The sequence below is a fragment of the Phoca vitulina genome, unplaced genomic scaffold, assembly GCF_004348235.1.
Source record: "Phoca vitulina isolate PV1807 unplaced genomic scaffold, GSC_HSeal_1.0 scaffold21, whole genome shotgun sequence".
NCBI lineage: Eukaryota > Metazoa > Chordata > Mammalia > Carnivora > Phocidae > Phoca > Phoca vitulina.
In genome coordinates, this window is record NW_022589724.1 from 8,464,399 (window position 1) to 8,488,291 (window position 23,893).

Genomic DNA, 23,893 nt, shown 5'->3' on the forward strand with positions numbered 1-23,893 from the left:
AAGATGGAATAATTGAGACTTCTGAAAAAGCCATACTCAATTCATTTGCTCTTTGTTTTGCTAAAATCCTCAGCATGAACAGTTTTCCAGCTGGAATTTAGAAAGTGGGGTTATAAACTGGAATTTTGGGGGTTTTTTTTTGTTTAGTTTTCAGTAAGGAGGACTTTTCCTTTTTTATATGATATGATGTAAATATCGTAACAATGACAGAATAAGAACAGGAGTGAATAACTCTTGTTTCAGTTGAAATTCTGTCTTTTTAATGTAGCCTCTGGACCAACTCTTCTTTCCATGATTCTTTCCTGCAGGTGACAGAAGGCCGTTTTCTTCCCATAAACAATTTTGTTTGAGAGATCTGGGTGCCTTCCTTTCCTAAACCTTTAAAACCCAAAATGATTTATAGGCTACCCCTATCCTGCTGGAGGTGGGCACGTAAGTGGATCATATTTGCATGGGTCACTCTGATTATAGGACTCCACTGTTTCTTGAACTTAAATTGCAAGATTTATTATTCTGTTAATGCTCATAAAGTCACTCTTTTGATGAGCCATAATTTCCCTTTATGAAGAGCCTGCATGCCAGTCACCCGTGATAAGGGAGAAGAAAGTCCAGACTTCCAACATGTTCATATTTCCTTATGAACATTAATAAAGTCTTGAAATCCCATATGACCCCGGGGCATAATGGCATGGGATACAGCAACAAAAGGCAAATTTCATGCAGTCAACATGTCCCCATGAGACTTCCCTCACATTGTTGGCTGTGTACAAAACCTAAGCTTTTCCATCTTTAATGCAAAAAATTTAGAAATTAACCTTCCTGGGGAGAAGATACCCCACTAACTAGGCTTGTGTTATCCTTGTGAATATTCTTAAGGAATGACATAGCAGGAGGTGCGAACTTTCTCCTGTTATCTTAATTGTCCGCTAATGGCAATGCATAATTACAGTTACTTAAGTGCCAACTTTATCAAGGTTTTCACTAAAACCTTCAGCCACAGGGCTTTCCTTGACTGACCCAGCTTTTATTTATCCGGTTGCTTTACTATCATTTGAAAGAAAACTGCCCCCAATAAAAACAATCAAATAAAAAGCCTAATCCCCAACCGTGTTAAATTTCTTTGTTATTTTAGTTGGAGAGTTAAGGCACTTGTGACTCCAAAAAGAGTCGAAAAAATTGTGAATGGCATCATTATTTGAAAATTTATCCTTCCTACATTCAAAAAGCAGGGCTTTGCGGGAGTTTTGGAATAGTTCGCTTCACGGCTTGGGGAAGTCAATTCGCTGCTCAACCAGAAGATGGTCTTCTAAAGACTGTCCTGTATTTGGAATGGAAACTTAAGCCATTTTACCTTTCCCCCAATGCACCCACATGAGAAGCCCGAAAGCCACCCATCGGTCTCTGGATCTCCTCGCTGCCTTTGTCCCTTCTAGACGTGGAGGCTTGGAGAGGAGGTTTAGTTTCCAAGGATTGGAGCGTTTGAAGGGCGGGGCCATCTCCAAGTCCATCTCTCCTTTTTGTCCTCTTCTCCTGGGACGGGAGGGAGGAGCCAGGTCCCCCCGCGGCCGGTTCGGGAGCTCTGTGTTTCGGTCGCTGGAGGTGAGTCTGAAAGGGCGGCAGCCCGTTTAATTGTAGCGCAGGTTAATTTCTCGAGTTCGCCGCAGTCGGTCGGCCAGCCGCTTCCCGGGTCTTTGCCAAGTGGGTTTATGAGGTCTGAGGCGTGTTGGGGCGCGCTCGCATTCTCGCAAAAGGCTCCTCCCCAGGGCTCATTCCCCGACTGCGGGCAGCCCTTTGGTGCCCCAGGAGCCTTGGGTTTCCTCTGACCTCGGCGCTTCCTCCTCCCTCCCCACCGCCTGGTTCCGTGCGACCCTGCCCCCGGGGAAGGGCGGCCCCCATCTTAGGACTTCCGACCCAAGCCAACCCAGAAGGTACCTTCACGTCGAGGAAGATTTTTATCACAGCCTCCAAAACCCAGCGGTAATAGGGGCTTTCAACCTGAAATACGATTGTTATTTTCCCGGTGCAGGGCTTGACAGAGAAAGTCAGCTTTTTATTAAAGACAAAGAGGTAAATTATCAGTTGGGGCACTGAAGGGACGGCGGAGACCTGGCGCGCTTCCTCTCGTTGCCACGAGGAATTTTGTGGGGGAGCGGCAGCCGGCGCTCAGACACCCCTGGGGTCCCGGGGGAGGAGCTCGGGGCAGGAGGACTTCCCCCGGTCCCTCCGGGCACCTGGAAGGGGGAGTTCTCCCAGTTCTGCACAAAGCCAGGGGCATTTCACTTCTGAGCAAGCCTTACCGTCCTCCTCTCTCCTTTCTTCTTTCTCTTCTCTTTCTTTGACTCCTGTCTCCCTTTCGCCTCTGTGCTTTCTCCTCCTTGTTCTCCTCTCGTCTCCCTACTTTTTCTCTTCCCTCTCCTCGCCCTCCCCCCTCCTTCCCCACCGCACGCGTAGAGTGTCATTTATTTATTTATTTATCACCCCCGCCATCAACACCCTTTTAGGGCTCCCAAGCTTTTCAATGTGAGTGGGAGGAGAAAAGGGCAGGAAGTGTTGACTGCAAGGGGGTGAAATCGTGCCTCTCGGTGAGAGATTCTGCCCCGGAATAAACGATTGGGAAAAATCTTGGAAAATGAGGATTCGGATCTGTTTATGAAAGCCCGCTATCCGATGGGAACCAACTCCGCGCGCGTCTCCTCCTCCCCTTTATTGTATGGGTTTATGGGTCTATCTTCCCGGACTGTTGTTTGGGGGGGGGGGAGGGAGTATTAAAGAGGACGATCTGATCTGGATCTTCTACACCGCGCCTTCTCCACCGGATGCGCGCTCCCCAATGCAAAGGAATCCAGCAACATCCCCCAATTCAGACGCGGACAAAAGAAACTTTAATTAAGGTCTTTGCCCCGCGCGCTGTGTGTTTCTCTCTCCCGATGCTGGTGATGTCCAACTCGAGGATGCGAGAAATAGAAATGATACAACCTGCCCGTGCCCTTGAACTTCAATTGCTCCTGACTTGCTGTATTGATTTTTCTTTTTTATAGTGTAGGCATCCCCCCCCCCCCCCATCAAATTAAAGCCTTAGGAGACATTCGACCTGGTGAGGGGTGAGGGGGGGAACCCATTCCTTTGCAAAAGAGATAGTTCAGAACCATTTGGGGGAAAATTACACTAAATAAAAATTCAAGGTGTGAAAGCCTCATCTTGGTTCTCTTGTCTTCAACACCATGACACCTTATCATTAGAAGCGCTGATTGTTACTTTCCGAGCCTTTAGATGATCAACCAGAAAGTGCAAACAACGCGGGGCTGGAGGGTGTAAAGTTATTTAAGTAGGCTTTTTTTTTTTTTCCCCCTTTTGGTGCTCCGTCAAAACATTTCACAAGTTAGGAAAATAAAGTGGTTGTTCCGAAGCTCGGAATGATGGGTTCCTTCCCTCCCCCAACCCCCGTTTCCATATCAGAAAAGAAATAAAATGCACAATGAGCCTTTATTTCGGGGGAGAAGACTTCAAAATACGTGCCAGTAATGGACAATTTGAGCTTTTCACTGGAGATACTCACACCGCAAGCTGGAAAGGGATTAAAAAGCCCCACGTGGTTGATCTGGGTTTAGACTTGCAACCTCTAGTTCCCCATGTATGTTCTTTGCAAAGATTGGCCTCTAGATGGATGCGTGTGAGGGACTCTCTGGGGCCGGGGCCCGGCGCCTCGGGCTGGGCTGATGGTGGGAGAGCTATGAGCCGCGGGGCAGGGTCCTCACTGGGGGCTTCCTCTGCCGGCCGGGGCGGCCGGGCGCCTCCGGGACGCGAGCGCGCACGCCTCAGCCCGGCCGCCGCGCTCCTCGCACCGCCTTCTCCGCAGGTCTTTATTCATCTCATCTCCCTCTTCCCCTTCTCCTCCTCCTTTGCCTCCTTCTCCTCCTCTTCCTCCTCCTCCTCCTCCACCACCACCACCACCACCACCACCACCACCACCACCACCTCCTCCTCCTCCGCCGCCACCTCCTCCTCGTGCATCTCACTGGCCTGGCTCTGTGTTGCTCTGAGTGACAAAGACAATGTCCCAGCCTTAACTTTGCAACCACCTTGCCTCCTTCTGGGGTTCAGCCGGGGGGAGGGGGGACAGCAGCCGCAGCCTCAGCATCTCCTCCAGCTTCTCCTTCTGCTCTTCTTCAGCTCTTGGATAATTCTCCCCTTCCCCCCCCCCCCCCCCAGCCCTTTTCTCATTTCTTTCTTTCTTTTTTCTTCCTGTCTCCTGCACGTTGTTGTTGTTATTAGAAAGGCTTCGCGCACCCCCTGGTGCTCCGGCGTTTTGTGTGGCAGGAGAAGATTGTCTTCCTTCTCTCTTTCTGTCTTGCTTTCTCTCTCCCTCTGGTTGCTCATTATTCAGAGAGAGACACAGAGGGAGGGAGAGAGAGAGCGCGCGAGGGAGAGGGAGGAGAGGAGAGAGAAGAGGAGAGAGAGGGGAGAGAGAGAGTGAGAGGGAGAGGGAGGGAGGGAGAGAGAGGGAGAGGGAGAGAGAGAGACGGATATCTCAGGTCATCTGCAGCTGCAGCGAGTCTGAGGAGCCGAGGAAGGCAGGGAAGATGGCGATCCTCCATTGCTGAGACCCGGCAGAAGCACATGAGACTCCCAAACAACTTCCACAACAATAACCCGAGCAGGAAGAGGAGAAAGAGAAAGAGGATAAGGAGGCGGTGGGGCTGGAGAACCCGAAACACCTCCCGGCGCCGGGACGCTTCTTCTGTAAGTTACTGCAATTAACAACCACCTCGAGGTGGTCCGAGTGCTCCGGGGAGGAGAGCGCGGGGCGGTGGAGGCACAAACGCGCTCATTCATTCGGCCAAGGAGGGTTGGTGGAGCCGGGAGGAGAGGAAGTCCCCTGCATGGACTGGCTGTTGGAAGAGGAGAAGAAGCGAGAGAGAAGAGGAGGAGGAGGAGGAGGAGGAGGAGGAGGAGGAGGAGGGGGAGGAGGGAGAGCAGGAGGGGGAGGAGGAAGAGGAGGAGGAGGAGAAGCGAGGGAGGAAGAGGAGGAGGAGAAGGTGGTGGTGGTGGCAGTGGAGGTGGCTGTGCTTTTCCTGCTGGCTGCTCCTTCTGCTGGGGGGAGCGGAGCGCTGTGGCTTAATTAATTTCGTGTAGTTCTATGGAGAGAAGAGAAAATGAAAGATGAGTGAGAAGAGAGCTGGAGGCTTAGGACGGATGCTCCGAGTGTGGGGACAGGAGTAGGGACAGAGAGGGGGGCGGAGGGCGGGAGGCGAGGGGACCTGAGCCGAGAGCCAGAGGGAGCGAGCGCTCCGAGCCGCCCCGACCTGAGCGGGTTGACCTCTTTCTTTCTCTGTCCCTCTCCTTCCTTTCCCCCTCTCTGTCTGCCTGTCCCCAGCCCGATGGCAAAGCCGTGCGGATTGGCACCCCCCTCTTCCTCAGGTATTTGGCTCTCTCTCTCTCTCTCCCCGAAGTTGGGATGCGGGGTCGGGATGTGTCGGGGGGTGGCTGCTGCCGCGGCTGGTGTTGCTGGTGCTGCTGGTGAGGAGAGAGGCGAGGAGCGGGGGGTGCGGGCCGGGTGGGGGGCGCAGGTTCAGGAGCAGCTGAGGAGCTGTCTCCAGGCTGGGGGTTCAGAAGCGTCTGGTGGAGGAGGACAACGGTTTCTGGAGAGGAGAAGCCATTACACACGCTTGGCTCTCTGAGGACGGGAGAAAAGAAGGCAGGGGCCTGGGGGTCGCCTCACTCCTGGTGCAGTTCCCAGGGGTCTGCCCTCCTTCCAGGCACGCGGGGAAGCCGCAGCCGCCCCCCATTGGAGCAGCCCCTCTCTTTCCCTTTCTTTATCTCCCTGTCCTCCATTTGCAAGCTGTCTGCTTTGGTTCCAGTCCAGACTCCAAAACACAAAGCTCCTTCTCACGTTCATTCTCCAGGCTTTTCACCATTCCTGAAGGAACCCTCATTTTCTTTTCATTGTAGCTTCTAACCTACAGAGAGGGAGGGAGGCTGCCTGGAGTTCCTTTTATATTCCTCCTCTACCCAAAGGGGAAAAAAAAAAAAGTTTTATTTTTCAGCACGCGTCTGGGATGGGAAAAGACCAACCAGTTGGGGCTTTCTCCCAGGGCTCCCGGGGGTTGTGTCTGAGTGTCTGTGTTGGTTGTTTGGTTTGCTTTGGTTTTGTTTCTGGAGGTGGCTTGCAGGTTTTTGGAGGAAGTGACTAGTTTGGTTGAGAGCTGGGAACTGAGTCAGGTAAGCCGTGTCATGTTGTAACTCCACCAGAAAATGGAGGAGAGCGGGTTTCCAGGAGACAAAGCTGAGATGAGAAGTGTTTATAAAATTATGGATGTCTCCATTTTGAAGCTCTGTTGGTGATGCTGGAGGAGGAGGCTTGCCTGCCTACTCCTTCTTTTCCAGGGTGAAATCTTGTGGTGGTTCCTCACCATCTATTCATTATGCAAGGAAATGAGGGACTTGTAAGGGCTGCTCAGATTTTTCTCCCACCAAAGGAGTGCTTTCACAAGTTATTGAGGCATTTGTTTCCATTTTAAAGTAAACTTTGGAAAATTTTTTTCTTCTTTTGAGTGGACCTGAAGGGTTTTGACCTCCTTCAGGAAAGGCAAGGCAAAACCTTAAACGTTTTCCACCGAGGTCCTCACCCAACTTTTAAGCTGCTCCAGGTCTCCTGAAAGTCACCAGGAATTGTTATTTCCTCATTGTGAAGATGGTGGTGGCCCTAAAGCTGAGATTTTGGAGTTCTGGGGCTTGGTTATCATCATGATTTGATGCATGGCAAGACTTTATTGTCTGGTTTGGGCTGATTTCTGCAAAAAGGGAAAACAACAACAACAACAACAACAACAACAAATCCTGCAAGATCTCAGAGGAACTCTAAGACTGACTGACCCCAGTTTCTCCAGAGTCCACATTTCTCTTCAGGTTGTTCCATTTGTGTATAAGGCCTTCTTTTAGTTCCTTTGTTTTCCCTCTTCCCTTTCATTCTGCTCTTTTTCTCTGTGTTCTCAAGTACTGTAAGTCTTCAGAAATATCAGATGTCTTCTTAACAATGTCACTATGGAAACAAATTTTTAAAAGATTATGTCTGTGGAGAAAACCTTATGTCCAGGTATCTTCACCTTTTTAATTGGGAAGAATGTAGTAGTCCTACAGGAAGACATTTTGTAAGGATGATTTGAAGGAAGGACCCAATACTACCCCAGTCCACACACATTGATTGGAGTTCTTCACAGATTAGTTCTAGGGAATGTATGTAATTGATCCAGGTAAAGAACAAAATCCTGAAATGCTTGAGGAATTTATAAAAGCCACCCATGAAGATGTTGCTTTACCATTAGGTAAGGTAGCCATCTTGAGGGTGAGGGAAGATGTTGGAAGAATTTTAGGTGGACTATTGATAAGATAGGTGAGGAAGCCTCCACGATGGAATGAAAACTTGGAGGAGATTCAGAACCAATTAATACATTGTAAGGAGGCTGATTGGACCTTGTTTTCAACTAAGGAGAGACATAGAAAGGTACCAGCTTCAACAGAAATAAGGAACACATTGGTGAGCGACTTACACCAGCTTTTTTCTTGCTCTGCTTTCTCATTATGTGTCAGATTTGTGTGTGTGTGTGTGTGTAAAGTTCCTGTGTCTACAGTATTATTGTGCATATTGAAGTGGTTTTAGATTCCAGATGTAATTATATTCTGTTGAGTAGTTTGTAGCATTGTCATTCAGTAAATGCACAATGCTGTATGTGACAACATCACATTTTTCAAACCAAACTGTTGTGTCATTAATTGAGGGTTATTGTTCTTCTGAGGAGTGTGAAAGGAAAGGAGAAATACATGGTTCTTTAGCTGATAATTGTCCATGGTCAATGAAGTAAAACCCTGTTTTTGCAGACGAAGATGTATGGTTTTCAAGATTTTCAGTTGATGTGTGTGCTCATTTAAAAATACTTCTCTTCAGATCTCTGCTTCTTTATTAAAAAGCTGGGCTTCTCCAGGAGCACTTGAAAAATCTTACTTCTTTTATAATTCAGTTTTGAATGTTTTTGATACCATTACTTTTGCTCTTAAGTGGAATGTTGTCAGTGTTAATACTTATAAAATTTGCTAATGCGTGTATGGATGCTACTTGTTCAAACTCGGAAGTTCAAATGCAATGGAATAAAAAGAGTTATTTGGGAAAGTAATTACCAGATAATTTTGCATCTAATTAACCATATTTGTGTATGTAAACAAATACATTATAGGTTGATCTTGAAGCAAACTTCCATGATATCTTTGTTGTTGTTGATACCAGGACAACCGGTTAATTACTTATTTCAGCGGGGGGAAAAAAAAAATCTGACAAACTGGTTGCTGGTCCAGCAGTTTGACTCACCACATTTTTTACTTTGTGACCAAATGTTTTGGTGTCTTTATAGACAGTCTTAGAGTTGAGCTTTCCTGGAGGGAAAAAATTAGGTATCTAAGAGGCATTTTGGAGTTTGAGAATATGTTCTACTGGTTACCTAAGAAACATATTCATCTCTGATGCCCTTCATCAACATGGGAAGCACCTAATATTAAAGATGTGGTTTCTTGCATTTTTCCAAACGTACACATTAGACATGGGACACGTATGTTGGGTAAAGTGCTATGAGAGAAATACAAAGAGTGTCAAATGGAACCTTTTCATTTGATACCAAGGCTCAGAGATTTTTTTGTTGTTGTTTTTGAGACATCAAGTTGATGAGGCTCGTTATGCAAATTTTTTTCCTTAGCTCTAATATATCACATTCTGGAGAAATGTATGTGAGCTATGAGGCACATTGCCATAGAAAAGATTCTTGTTGGATCTTTGTATTCCATAATATTTCTCATATTAGATTTATGTCCATCTAATTTATTGACCATATTCCCTGAGGACTTTTTTCCATACTCCTTGGAGTTGGAAACAACTTTTAGATAGAAAGAAAAAAACATATATGTACACACACACACACACACACACACCACACATACACACACACGTGTGTGTGTGTGTATGTGTGTGTGTTCTTCTTTCTTTCTAATGAGTCTTTTGGAAGATAGTAGGAGAAAAGAAATCCAACCCTACTAATGGACTTTAGAGTATTTGTGGTCAATTTTCCTGAAAGAAAAGAATGGTAAAATTGCCTCAGGAAGAGTTCTGCTCTCTGTATGATGGAGTTTAATAGGGTCTAGTCTGTCTTGAATTCTTTCCTGGTGTTGTGAGTTCTTGGTTAAGGTAACCTTACTCGTCTTCTTTGTGCTACGTGCCTTCATCAGAATTAGCACTCACCGCCTCCTGGGGCAGAGCATTGACAAAGCCGTGTTGACTGTTTTCAAGTTGCTATTACACAATGCCACATTCACAAATTAGGAAATACATAAATGATGAACTCAGATTGCAAAGGATCTGACATGAGTCTATGATTGGATGATTGGTATGTGGAAATTAAGGAAATTCAAAAGAAGTGGAGGAAAATATTTCTAGGGTCTATCATTACAATCCCACAAACTGAAAAAAAAAAAAAGTCAGCCTGTGTGTGTGTGGAGGGGGGGCAAGTATCTTTTGAGGTTCATATAGTTAGGAAGTTGGTGGCTTTGAGAGAAACATTAGCTTGTTGTTGGTGACCTATTAATTGATTATGAGAAAATAGAGAGGAGAGTAGATAATGCTAGAAGAAAATTCCTCTTGTGTGATATGCCAAGACATCTGGCAGATGTTATGTTGGGCCCTAAGGAATGGACAGTTTAATTTTAGCCCTAGCAAGGAAATGGGAAGTTCTGAGCTCTTTTAATAGCACAAGCCTTAGTTTGGGGAAGGTTGCTTAAAAAAATAAGAAAGGAAAAGAGGCATTTATTGTAATATTGAAGAACTCCACGGAGCACCAAGATTAAGCTGAAGTTTTGGGGTGAGGGACAAAAATCTTACTTCCTAAGTAGAAATGAATATAAAAATCACTTAAAAGTTGACTAATAGGTACACCATAAATGGTGACTATGCAGAACTTCTAATTGAGAAGCTAGTTGTTTTGTGCCTTGGAGAGATCATCTACCTCAGATCTCCCCTTCCCCCGGCATTTTATTGAAGAGGAAACTGGCAAGGAGACAGGCAGTGACTTGCCCAAGGTCAGAAGGTTCAGTTGTAACAAAGCCAGGCCTAGTGCTCAGGTCGGCTGACTCCCAACCCAGTGCCCTTTCCACCACCCCACTGCCTCTGGTTGTAGCGGTTTGTGAAACACCAGCTTTCCTCTCCAGAGTCCAAGCTTCTCTGAGAAACTCTGTAATCAAACCCTAGTGGGGCAGGAGTATTGGTTTTTGTTAGTTGAATTTATCATGTTGGGGCTGAGCATGGTTTCATTCATAGAAGTGATACACTCCGGAGGCCAGTTTTGTTCATGGGCCTTTCAGTCAAGTTGTAGCCAGTGGGTTTGAGACTGTGCTTTTCTTTCAGTTGGCCTACTCTCTTCTATAGTTCTGTCATCCAGGGCTTGGGAGTCCTTTTCAAATGCCCTTCTTTGGAGGTTTGTCTGGGTCTCTTGCAACTTACCAAAGTGCCCACAATTGGACTCAGAGGATCTATTTTGCAACATGGTACAGATTTAAATTGGCTTCTCTCAGAGATGCCATTTTGTAATACTGATGAATGGCCAAGGGAGTGAAATCCAGTCTAAAACAATTACCAGTGATTTTCCAGTATTCCAGACTCATCCGAAAATGTGCCCTCCATATTTCTTCTTGGAGCCCGATTCTCTCTTGCAGACCAATAGCTAGCTATTTACCATTCCCCAATGAAGTCATGAAGTCATCCCTAAAGCGAGTTTTCAACAACACGGGGAACATTTAACCAGAGAGAGCTAGAGAGATAGGACAGTACTTTGGGAAGGGTGTGGTGGGTTCCATTTCGGATTCCTCTTGGACAAGCGAAAGTCATTTTGTATAAAAAGAAGAGTGATGTTTGGAAGTTTCCACATTTTCTAAGCCTCTTCCAAACTAAAGCATAAATTCTTAATCCAGGAGGCAGTCTGGAGAAGGTAGTGCTGGATGTGGACTTCTGGCAGAAACACAGTTAACGCTATAAACAGTTGAACCTCAGTGTGGCACTCCTCCAAATGAGTTGACTGTCGAAAATAAAATGTTCCAGAAGAACTGGGAGAACAGGAAAGAAGTTAAAACAGCATGGTTTGCATGCCAGTACTAAAGGAAGAAAAAAAAAAAGTTGGGGTTGGGGGGTGGGGGCATTGGAGAGAAGATAATCCCAAATTGAACTGTCTCCTGGATTTAGAAGACCTGGGAATAGAAGTTTCCAAGTGAGGGAAAATGGATTTTTATGAATTTAGATTGTATTTGCAGTTTACTAGGAAGCTCTTTTGAATCTTTTGTCCCCTTGAACTTTGTCTCTGGAGAACTGCGCACACTGATAAATAGAAAGTCAATCGGAAGTGCTTTGGACTTACATTTTCTGCTTAGAAATACTATCCTCAAATTTGACTACTTTCTAAGGGCTCCTGCCCTTATCGGTTGAAGCATACGTAAGCTTTTTAGCCTTTGGAAGTGTGGCTTCAACTCCAGGTTGGTTTTTTCAGGCCTTGGAAAGACAAGAGGTAAGGTAGGGAGAGTGAATGGGGTAGGAGAGGGTATGAGTATGGTCACCTGCAAATGCATTGTCTTTTAATCCTGGTTGAGCAGATTACGTGGAGTCTTCAAAGCGTTCTTGCCTGATTCCTAGCTGGAGACATTTTTTCATGAGTTATTCTTGGAGGAAAGGTTTCTTTTTGTGCCAGGTCATGGGTATTTTGATATTGATTTCCTTGCTTTCATGTGTTTGCTTGTTCAGTTGCCTGCATGTTGCTTCTGGATATTAATAAAATACTTCTGCTGTGCCTATCCACATCTTAGCCCCAACTTCATTCAGAGAACACAGTACTGCTCTTGGGGGTGAAGGGAAGGTTGGTAGGTACTTATTTGTTCAAAAAATAAATCCTTGAAGATGAAGACGGCTTAATTCAGGGAAGGATTTGCCAGGCTTTCAACTAGACTTTTAACAAAGACCACGCAAGGAAAGATGGGGAAAATTCTACCAGGGACCAGTAGATCCTGATTAAAATGTTTTAGGATCGCTTCATAGGAAATTAAGCATTTGTCCAAGATGAGTAAGCAAAGACTTACCTTTGGATTCAGATTGGTTGGAGCACAAAAGGAGCTGGAGGCCCAGACGAGACAACTGTGTCAGAAGTAATTAAGCCCGGGATTTGTGGAGAGGCTTATCTGCCCCAGAGCCCAGCTGGGGAAGGCCAACCTCGCTCCCTAAGCCCTCATCTGGCCAGTTGAACCAGAACAGGAGCTAAGGCCTTCAAATTTTGGAGTTTCTCTCTTCCCTGTTCAGATTTAAGAAGGTAAAGTTGCCATTATTCAGTTTTGCTCATGTCAGCTGAGTACTCGCTTCTCTCTTGAGCTGGGAAATGCCAGAGGCTTGCGGGGGGGGCGGGGGGGGGGGCACTGATTTCCTCTGAGGGAACATTCTCCCTTTTGACACTATAAATGTGCCTATAACATTGTACTTATTACTCAGAAAATAATTGTGCGGTGGCACAATATGGGATACTTGAAAGATGTTTGCTGCACAAAGGTTCCAATACTCACCTGCAGATTAAGAAATGGGTTTCTAAACCATCTCATTTCTATTGCTAATGAAAAGCTTTGGAAGGCACCTGTGAATTAGAGCTCCAGCTGTTATCATGGTAGGGGAAGTTAGGCCTTGAAAGGATACACGGATTAGCCCGTCAGAAAAGCAAACAGTAGCATCAGCACAAGTAGGAAATAGACAGGGTTGTTAAGCTAACAGAAAAGTAGGCTAAAGCATTGCCATAATTATGTGGTGGAAATTTGCTGGGAAGGAGAGACGGCTTTGGATGGGAGAAGGGAAAGCAGAAGAGAGGCAGGGGAATGATTGGCAAGTCCCAAGTAGAAGAGGTCTATCCACTGGGAAGAGCCTACAGGAAGAAGAAAGGCGTTCCTTTAAAGAAAACAATAAAGCAAGTGGGAAAAGCCCTGGTAATTTGGAACCTATTGCACGTGAGAAATGAAGACCAGTGCTCAGACCCACAGTCTTTGGTCAGTTCTTACTGTAAGGAAAAAAAAAAGAATTGAACTTGGAAGACCGTTTATGTGACTTCAGGGCTACAAATTGGCCTTTCTGATAGAGGACAGATGGACACTTAAAGGAACTGGTTAAGTAGGCCTAGGTGGAGCGTTTCCTGGAAAATGAACGAAGTAGAGAATAGAGCACAGCAGAAAATCCAGAAAATCGCTGCATTATTAATGGGCAGGCAGTGCGATAGTCCTCTCTACACTTACCCATAGAGCTTCTCTACCTACGCTGTGGGGGTTAGAAGGAATGAAGGAAGAACAAAGACACGCTTCTTTCCGAGGGGAAAATAGTGGACTGTGACAGCTACCTGGAGTCCGGTTTGGGATTAAGCCATTTGCTAGAGCCAGGAGTCGCAGTCCGGTCTGTCCATCCGATCCTGGCATTTAAAAATCCAAAATAAGGCCTTTGTGGCCCAGAGTGGTTAGCCATTCTAATCCCTAATTACGTCATCCTTCTGTGTTGTGACCAATTAGTCAGCAATTGAGTATCAGTCACTCAACCCAGATGGGGCCTGGTCTAGGGGTCCTTCCTGTGGGGTAAAATTTGAACACTGGGCTAAAGCCTGAAGATGGCCAGAGATAGATGCCAGCTAGAGATTACGTAAGGATTTCACTAACAAGTACTTATCACCCAGAAACTTTTCCTCTTCAGTGGTTTCTGTTTTATACAGTCTTCTCTGAAGACTGGTAATTGGTACTGAGTGTTGCTAGCTGGGGAGGGATGCTGCGTGGAAGAGACCATTTTGATCTGAACGTCAGAGTTCAGCTGTCAGAACTTCTCCCCCTTCTGCTGTCAACTGAATATCACCCCTTCGGATACCGGGTAAGAATACCATCTATAAGGAGAATAAATGTGATGGCTTCATCAAAAAAATGCTGCCAGCTCATCTAGAGTAGGAATATCACACAGACCTTCCACAAAATGCTCTTTCTCCTTCTGGAGAGACTCATAGTTATTACCAATACTAGGTAGCATTTGTTTAACATTTAATCTGAACCAGGGACTGTTCATATGGTAGAGAAAGCTGAGGTTTGGGGAGGTAAAGTCATACACCCAAGGTCGTAGAGCTGGAAAATGGGGAGCCGGGATTCACACCCAGGGGTACTACCTTCTGGCCCTCAGCTGGTGGGAACTGGCCTTGGGTAGTACTTAGTATGCTAATAGCTTATAATCCTGATGGTTTATCTCTTCCAGTTGCTTATGCCAGTAGTATGTCCTGGTGTTCTAGAAGGGAAATTTGAGCATAATGGAAAATTAATTGTAATATATTAGTTGATATGAGAGAGATAACTTATTGTAATAGCTTGACAAAGTGTGTTTAACTAAAGAGTACCCTGTTTCTGTTTTTCTGAGTTATAGAGGAGGGTGGTGAAAAACAGCAAGAGACCATGTGTGAGGAAATTTAGAGAATCAATATTTTTAAATTGTACTGTGCGAAGCTCAGAATTGTAGTTATACATTTGGATATTTAAAAAGGAACACCTACCTGTTACAGCAGAAAGATACGCTGTGTGACTTTTTCCTTTCTTTTTTTTTTAAGTAAAGGAGGTGTCTTACTTTTTTCCTTCTTAGGGCTCGTGTTAAAAGTCTCAGTGTCCCGTATTGGCTCTGGTTTACTGTAAGCACGAGACATGTTTCCAAAAGCCACACGGACGTATTTGAAAAGTAGTTGCGCTAATGGTCACTTTTGGAAAATAGCACAGACACTCTTCAAAGCATGGGTGCTAGTATCCCCCACGCCTTTGAGTGATCACCATGTGCTCTATTTAGATCATAGAGACATGATGAATGTTTGGGTTTTATTTGCCTCTCCCTGAAACATCACAGTACAGTAAGGAAGCTGCTGTTCATGGATGACCACAAATGCCCTTAATAGAGTAACAAGCTGTACTAAGGGAGATGGAGCAGGTCCAAATATCCCGAAGATCCCCAGGACAGTAGCTTTACTGTAAGACAGGCAGTTGGGATATTAATTGCTGAGTAGACTCTTTAACCTCAAAACAACTAGTCGTGGTTTTTAAAATCTTAACTTTGCTATGGATCTGTTCAGGTGATCTCCTGTTCCCAAACCAGACTCATACCCAAAATCTTTATAGGAGGATAAGCATGTGTCCTGTTTGTAAAGTGTGCTGAGGAGGCCACACAGCCACCCCCCTTTTTTTTTTTTAACCTGCCCTGCGTATCATCTACCAAACTTATCACCACCTTTGTTTTCTTAGATAAAGGTCCTTCATGGGGGGAACAACCTCAGAAAAAAATAACTACATTGTGGAAAAGAATAATGCTGAGCTATACCAAAGCATGTGGTTCTCCAGGTGGAATTTCTGATTTAAGAGCCTTAAGTAGCATCTGTTGGGACCCTAATCAGTAGCACCCAGCCTTCTAAGATACTCCCTCAAACCAGCTTGTCTCAGAGACCAGTTCTTAACGTGGTTCCCCAATTTTCCTCTTACTTCCACGAGGAGAAATCTACCCAGGTTACCCTCAGGAGCTTTGCAGAAAGCACAGGTGAATTGAGTCAACATATCTTTGCAGGCGCAGTGACATCCAATTGGGACGAGGACTTTGAATTTGAGAATACACTCCACCTGAGAGGCGGGGTGGCAGAGGGACCCTTGGAGCATGTCCACGGAGGTAACTGTAGAAAGTCTTATGTATTTAGGCCTAGTGGAGGACTCTCCCATTATACTGAACACAAAAGAAAAGAGCCTCTTCAAAGGCATATCCCACTGTAATATGAAAAAGCACATTGTAGAGATCACATAAAATGGCATGCATTCAGGAAAGCGGAATTGTTATCCTTCCTTCCACTTGCATGGAAGGTCTCATCATGCATTCCATCTTCTTCTGTGGTTTTGCCTCTGATTAGTAATTTGCCGGGGGGGAGGGGTGCTGAGAAGTGACGTGATTTTGAAGAACAGATGTCAGCTGTCCCTGACATTCCTCCCGACTCCTTGGTTGACTCAAGTGTTTTGAGTACTTCACCCATTCTTTCTCTGACCAGTGGCTGTAGCTTGTTAATAATGAAGGAACATCACCCATAGGTCCTGAAATTAGCAAGTGTTAAATGTTATGTGATTATTAGGGGGAAAACAAGGTAATCTAGTCAGTGGGCTTAATTAGGTTGTGATTGCCCAATTGCTGCTTCATGATAATTATATTCATAACCCCGTTTCTAGACGTCAACTACAATTATCAAAATTGACCCTAGCACAGGTAAGCGTTAGCGATCTTATTTGAAGCAGCTACTGAGCGGTGAATTTCCAGTGTTCCCGGGTGTTCCTTTTGCCCCTACTTGCCACGTTCCCATCTTTTAGCATTTTTAGCAGAAAGATAGGTGGTAACATTATTTTGTCTGTGACCGTGTACATATTGTATAGCTGGTGTTGATGTCTACAGAACAATACTGAAGTTTTTAAGGGTCAAATATGAGTAAAAGAAAAAAAGAGTAAAACATTAATAAATCAGCAAATAGGAATCTTGAAGCATAAAGATCCGAAATGGGCTAGATTTTTTTTTTTTTCAGCACGAGAAACCTGTTCGGTAGATCTAATGTGATTCATTTAGAACAGAGCCTTTACTTTATAAGGCATAGTCCTAAAGTGGAAAAGAGTCCATCTGTGTTTGAGGTACTGTCTTATCAACGTGGTCATTAAGGTCTGAGGAACAGAGGGAGAACTTTTAACTTTATATTAACCACACCCTCCTATCCCCCAAATTCATGACATTTGCCACTAGAGTATTCTAGTAGAAAAAGAACATGTCATTGCTGGGGACATTGTTTACTGTTTATCGCCCCAATGAAGGCAGTGATTTCTAGGAAATGCAAACAACAACCTGTATCCGAAGTGGGTATGTCAGTGTGACACCATGAATCATTGGGGCCAGATTGTCACTTGGCAGCTTTCCCTTTCTGACATTCAGTTATATGAAAAAATAAGGCACTTAAAATTTGCACACCGTGGCTAAACTTCAATGCAGTTGAACTGTCTGAACAATAGGAACTTGGTTACTGTATATATAGGTGTGTGTGGGTGTATGTGTGTGTGTGTTTATATATACATGTATATATATATATATAAATATGTAAACATTTATGTGTATATTCTCTCTGGGAGAAGGTGCTTATTTTTTGCTGAAACATCAGGAGTGCAGATTTTGCAGAATTTCTGGGTGAACGTGCAGTTCTTTGTGCAGGGGTCTTCATTAAGAAAGTGTTGTGTAGTGTGTAGAGCAAACTCCCTGGGACTGCATGAGCACAGGATGAAATTTGTCTGTCCCTTCCTAGCTGTGTGACCTTGAATAAGTCACTTAACCTCTCTGTTCCCATGATTTCCTCCCCAGTAAAAGGAAGATAATAATATGAGTCTGTAGAACTGACATAAGGACTACAAAATACTATGTGGATAAGGGTCCTGGTTCATAATGGGCACTTGAAAAATGATAGTTTCTTTCTTCCTCACTGATAGAGAAACTGGGGCAGAGATCTCCCAGGGCTTTGCCAGATATGAATTGTTTTGTCCTTGGTCTTAAACTCCGTTTTTTGAGTCCCGCCTGATTAACTTTGTGCCATGCCTGCCTTAACTGATGAATGGTCCTCAATGCTGTTGCTCAGTCACAGGGAGGTTTCCCAGATTGTGAACCTCTGCTCTGTGGTCCCTGTGGTGCTCCGCATCCGTGTGGGGGTGTTCAGTAGGGATCCGTAAACTACCTGAGGATGACGCCGTGGCCTCGGAATAGTGTATTTTCATGGTGACAAAGGCTATCCCAACCTTGCAGAGATATATTCCCTAGAATGTTATCGGGGAACAATTTTTAATCAACGTGAACTTCCTTGAGCATTTTGGAAGCAAGATGTTACTACTGTTCCTATCGTTTGGCATCATTCTGGCAAAAATGATTTTGTCTTTTTGAGAACGCAGAGTTTATTGTGATGAAAATCGTGCTATGGACACCTCTCTTGTAGCTTCACTCATATGGAGAGCTCTGAGCCAGTTCGACGACCGGCCGGTGGCCTTGCCTAGAATTGCTTTGGTCTTCTCTGTGCAAATGTTTATTTTGATAGTCCATGTGTACTTGGTCTTATTAATGTACTGTAATATCAGATGCTTTGAGATCTCAGGGGGAAGGAAGCTAATTTTAGAGTGCTGTAAGGGTAGATGATATTTCAAAGTGTAGAGTGGTAGGGCCTAACAAGACTTACCTAACCTTGTTTGCTCCAAGTCAGAAGAACATTTATTGGTGGCCTCCGTGGTGACAGCGTGGTGGTTGGTGGTGGCCGGGGCAGAAATGAAGAACGTTTGAGTGGTTCTTTGGTAAAACAGTACAGGGACTTTTCCCCCTTTAAAAGCAAATTACCTATGATGATTTATTATTTATCTTCTTTTAAAATTTTTACATTTCAAGAACTTCCAGAGAGACAAGGGTGTCAATGGACTATTTTTTTTAATTATAAAAATTTATATTTGCCGCCTTAAAATTGTGTCCAGAGATATTTGAGGAGAGAAGACGAGACCATGCATTTATTTACTGGTGTTCAGATCTCTAGAATGATCTCCAGTGGGAGATTTTGGGTCTCCAAAGGTGGAACCCAAGACTAAAGGGGTGGCGGTGTAGCTGGTTCTAATCATGTGGAATGCCCTCAGTAAAATAAGACATACAGGGAGAAACAGTAGGAACTGAAACTAGGACTTCTTAGGATGCCTGAAGAGCTGGGAGTGGAAAGATTTCTCCAATTTCCTTGAGATTTTGGTCAGGGGTGTATTTGGGAGTGCCGTGTTCACATGGGTTGGGTTCTTCACAAGTTGTAAGATCCTTACTCAGCGGTGGCTACAAAGTAGTAGAATAGTGATTGTTTTAACTTGGGTCAAGCTCCTAACTCGTCCCGAGCCTCCAGCTTATCTTTAAAATGGAATTCCGTCTGTGGCAAAGGCTAAGGGGCATAATGTATGTAAAGCACCCAGCACCCTGCCAGGTACCCAATAAATGGCCACCTCTGCAGTTCATTTGCAATGATCAATTAGTAGCCGTCCAGTGCATCTCGTGAAGATGGTTTGCTCCTTGCCATTCATCTGCCGCCTGGCTTTGCACGCCTAGTTAGCAGTTGTGGGATGATGTAGAGTTGGAAAGAATGTAGTGTCTTCACTGCCCTACAGTGTGTTTTATGGATGCTCTTGTATTTCAGAAATGGGTGCCCATCCGTCTCTCCGTTCATCAAACATTTATTGAGCACCTTTTGAGTACCCTTGGCACGCCTGCAGCATGCCTGGGTGGTCGATCCCAGGGCGGGTGTGGGATCTCTCAGCTCTCTCAGTCAAGTTGGGTTCTTTGTTTTGGTAATTGAAATGATTATGATGGAGATGGTGTCCTTCGCCACATTTAAATAGGTTGGAGCCAGGGGCTGGTGAACTGTGGCTTTAGCCAGTGGGAAATGGATTGCTGTTGAGATGCCTGCATTTCTGAGTCTTTGTGTGTATGTGTTTACAATATCATTTGCTAACCGTGTAGTCAGTGCTGCTGGGGTACGTAATCTGGCAGATCATTTAAATATTTACTCCAAAATATCTTGTTCTCTGTTGGTGTGAAGTAGAGTTTCCAGATATTTTTAGGTCATTTTCATCTTAGCAACCCCGTTGGAGAGGAACCAGACACGCTGCTGTAAACTGTCCCCACATTTTGATAGAATTTAATAAAGTAAAGTTTAATGGTTTGGTCCCAAGAGGCCAGCGGACCATCTGGTTAGCAGAAGGTTAGGTCGAGTCCTGCACGGCTGCCGGGAGGGCCCACAGAGCAGCGCCGACGCGCTGGTACCCTGTCTAGTTGCTGAATGCGTGAAGCATTGCAATGGTGCTTTCAGGTCTGCCGAGCCAGCCGCTCTGTTAGCACCGCTGTGACGCAGGAGATAATTCAGCTGGGCAAGCGGCAGCATGGGGGTGGGTCTCCAGTACAGGATGTGTAATGTCAACATGAAGGATTGGAGCTGGCGGAAGTAAGGGAAGCACTCATTTCATGCCAGTGCAGGAAGCCTAGAGAGGTGCTTCCCACCCCCTTGCATCTTGTCCTCTTCTGGAGCTTTCACATTATGTGTTAAATGATTACCTTGTGCGGGGCCCATGGCAAAACTTCAGCTGATTTTCTGCCTCTTTTGGAACCTGCCAGCATAAACAGAGTGAACCACATTCCACACACATGGAGGGCAGGCGAAGGCAGGAGTTAGCTGCACAGCCTGGGAGGAGGAGAGAGGGCCTCGTTAGGCAGGAGCATCTTTGTGCTTGAGATGGAATCCCATTGTCCGGCTCTTTGTGCTCACATTTGAGACTGGCCCGGCCGTTCAAAGGCTGCAATCATCCCAGAACACTGGGCTGCAGCTGGAGCCCGTAGAAGCCCGCAGAATGGTCCCAGAGATTCTGCAGGAGCTTAGCAATTACATAATTGCCATGTAATTGGAGAGAGAGCCATCAGGACTGTCTAGTTCCCCTGGAAAGAAAGCTTCTACAATTTGAGGGATAGATTGTTTTCCCTTGTTCAACCTGAAAGCTGATGAGCAAGGACATCAAGCCACCAGGCTGGAACCGGCTCCTCTCACTGGTATGGGACAGGAGGATGTTCACAAGTACACTTGGCCGGACATGCAGTGGACTTCACAGCTGCACTCAAGGGAGAGAGGGGGAGAGAGAGAGAGAGAGAGCGCGCGCGCGCGCAACTCACCAGGTCTCAAAAAAGTGGATTCTTGTATTAGTTGAACACGGTATCTGACTTGTTTCTAATCTGTGAGGCGACATTCCGTATGCATTCAAGGCGTGGAGTATTCCAGAGCTTTCCTAGGAATGGGACCAGCGGAGCTGCACTTCATCATGACCAAGAGCCCTCTCAAGTTCTGCTGCCTGCTCTGGAGGATTTTCACAGCCTCTCTTGAACGAGCACTTGCCCAGACGCTGCTCGGCGGACGCCCTGCAGGGCCTGACTGTCATCCGATGTTCCTAAATGCTGGAATCCCCTCAACATCAACCATGGTAGTGCCTCGGCCGCCCCAGGGGCTGGAGCAGACTGGACACTTTGTCTGTGAAGCCCTCACAGCGCAGGAATGAATTCCTTCTTTCAGCGACCTGACCACTTGTTTTCCATCGTTGAGGAAATTTTGAGGTGGAGTTGGTTAAACGCAGGCATGAGGGCTGCACTCAACCGGCGAGAAGTCCAGGCTCCATTTCTTCAGATATGAAACAGTCACCGAAAATTAGCTGCATCTCCTGACCCAGGTGTGGACTTGATGTTTGTTTATGTTAAGTAGCTCTGCCCTTCAGCGGTCCTGCCTTTCTGGGGTCGGTTCTGTGGGGCAGCTGGAGTAGAGAGTGGTTTTATCAATGGCTTTCAGTTGGGCCTTTGATCACTATGATCTTCATCTGTATCTCTCAATTGAACTGTGTTTGTAGTCAGAACTCCGCAGAGGGCAAATAAAACATTTTGGCTCCTTTGTGAGTTAAAAAAGGAACGGCCGGCGGGCACTGTAAGGAGCTGGACCTCCAAGGTGGATTGGGTCCACAGACTCCTAGACCTTTTACCTTTAGACCTGCTTTATTCTTCACCTCCTGGGTTTAACTCTGAGGTTGATGGATGCAAACAGTTTCTTTCGAGAGTTTTGATTCCTGTGAAACAGTGTTGGTGGGTTTTCAAGGAGCTGGGCTGTCTCAGCACTGGGCTTTTATTTTGTAGCAATCTGAAGGGGGGTATAGGATCACCCATGGTGACCCTTTCCTGCGTCATTCCAGGCAGGCCTTGGCATGCTCCAGCAGATGAGTAAGGGTGAGGGCAATTGGCAGGAGGACCTGCTGAGTTCATCTTGCTTCGTATCTTAGAAACTGGCCTGACCTTGTTCCATCATCAGTGTTTGGGCACTCTGAGAAACACTGGACCATCTTTCAAGGGTCCTGGAGATGGTGTTGGGAGCAGTGTGCTCTCATACTAGGAAGGGACACTTGACTCAAGTGCAGGACCACGTGTAAGGGAACCCTTTGCTATCAGCGTTGGGAGGTCTGTGAAGACCTTGGCAGTGAGGGCCATGGTATATAGTAGAAAGAACGGAGACCTCAGAGCCAGTGAGTAGCTGTGTGACCCTGAGTGAATGATTTCATCTTTGATCTTCAATTTTCTTATCTGGGGAAAAAAAAATCTGCTTTGTAAGCTTCACATGGGGAATAAATGAGATTGTGAATGTAAATCTCTGGTGTGGAGCCTGACGTATAGTGAGCACATAAAAAATACTAATTCCTTTTTCTCCCATCCTTAAGTTTTCATAAAACACTTACTATAGGCAGAGCACTGCTAACAGTGACTATCTGATTAGGAGTCAGAATACACTTGAGTCCACATGAAATCCCTGTTAGGGGGCTTGTACTGGTGGGACTGAACATTTAACATCTGGGCTTTAGGGGCTGGAGCAATATGTTTTATTATATGGTGACTTTTATTTATTTATTTTTTAAAAAGATTTATTTATTTGAGAGAGAGAGAGAGAGAGAGAGCATGGGGGGAGGGGCAGAAGGAGAGAGAATCTCAAGCCGACTCCGCACTGAGCACAGAGCCCAATACGGGGTTCCATCCCACGATCCTGAGATCATGACCTGAGTCGAAACCAAGTGTCAGATGCCCAACTGACTGCACCACCCAGGTGCCCCATGTGGTGACTTTTAAAAGCCAGTGTGCTCCTCTATGAAACATGACTCTGAATCTGGTAAAGGGGGGGAAAAAAGGTACCTTAACCTCTGTTTGCACTATCTTGAACATTCTGTAATAGATTATTTATTAAATTCCTCAGATGAGGTTCTATTTTTGTTTTTTGTTGTTGTTTTGACTATGGTTGCACAACTAACTCCTTTAAAAGAAAAATCTGATATTTCCCAAGAATAGCACAGATGGGAGATAGTTGGGTGTCCAGAGCCCAATAGACGAATTAATGACCCTCACAGCCTCTTTTCTCTGACCTCTAGCCCAGTGTGCCATTCCTTATGTTGTGTTCCATGAAGCCTTGTTGACTGTTTTCAGGGGAAAAGTTAAAATTTAGCCAAGTCAGCTTCGAAGGCCAACCAGTGGTTTCTCATGATCAATTACTGGACAGGACTTGACTAGAAGCGACAGAAAGGCAGGCCCAGGCTCTCTTCTTTTCCTCCGTATCATCGGTGCCTTGCACCGTGCCTAGGACAGATGTACAGCATCAGTAAGTAAGTGTTGAGTCCGTAAACCAAATCCAACACTTTTTAAAAGGTCCTGTGCCTTTTAAATATCTGTTCCCTAATTACACCTAGATTTTTTTTTAAAAGACAGAACCGTATCTTAGTTTCTTCTCAACAATGATTGCTACTCCAGGTATTACTAGTATAAAGCATTCAACTTGAGTAAATGGAGATTTGGCCCTGACATTTTAATTTAAAAATGAGAGTTAATGTAAGTTCTTAATCAAGGGGAAACCTCCCAACTCTGCAATGCATATTAAATATATTCTGGAAGTAAGAACGACTAGATTGCCATCTAAGGTAAAGAAGCCAAGGAGAGTTTGGGTATTGGTGGTTTGGGAAGGATACTAATTTGAGGATGACAGTTTACTGGTGTGATTCTGAATGACCCCTCGGGGCTTTGTAAAGTTAGATTTTTGTGGAACTGAGTCTGAGACATTGAGAGGAAAAGGTCAAACTCAGGAATACTCAACGGCTCAAGGTCGGTGGTTCTGGAGGAATCTCATTTGTAGTTTTATATGAAAAAGAAAGA

General features: G+C 45.2%; 1 protein-coding gene across 10 annotated transcripts in view; it reads left to right on the forward strand.

The window, feature by feature from the left end:
* The first annotated feature begins 688 nt into the window (after window positions 1-688).
* The window catches only part of ZNF462 (zinc finger protein 462), a 136,654-nt gene continuing 113,449 nt past the window's right edge, over window positions 689-23,893 (forward strand). For 3 of the 10 annotated variants that reach the window (XR_004301151.1, XM_032418882.1, XM_032418891.1), the window contains exon 1: window positions 4,471-4,740. The gene's annotated coding sequence lies outside the window, so the exon portion shown is untranslated. Of the gene's footprint in view, window positions 1,600-4,470; window positions 4,741-5,016; window positions 5,419-5,466; window positions 5,518-5,552; window positions 6,907-12,526; window positions 15,770-23,893 lie in introns of those variants that run through there. The other 7 variants (XM_032418884.1, XM_032418889.1, XM_032418886.1 and 4 more) reach the window with 7 other exon arrangements.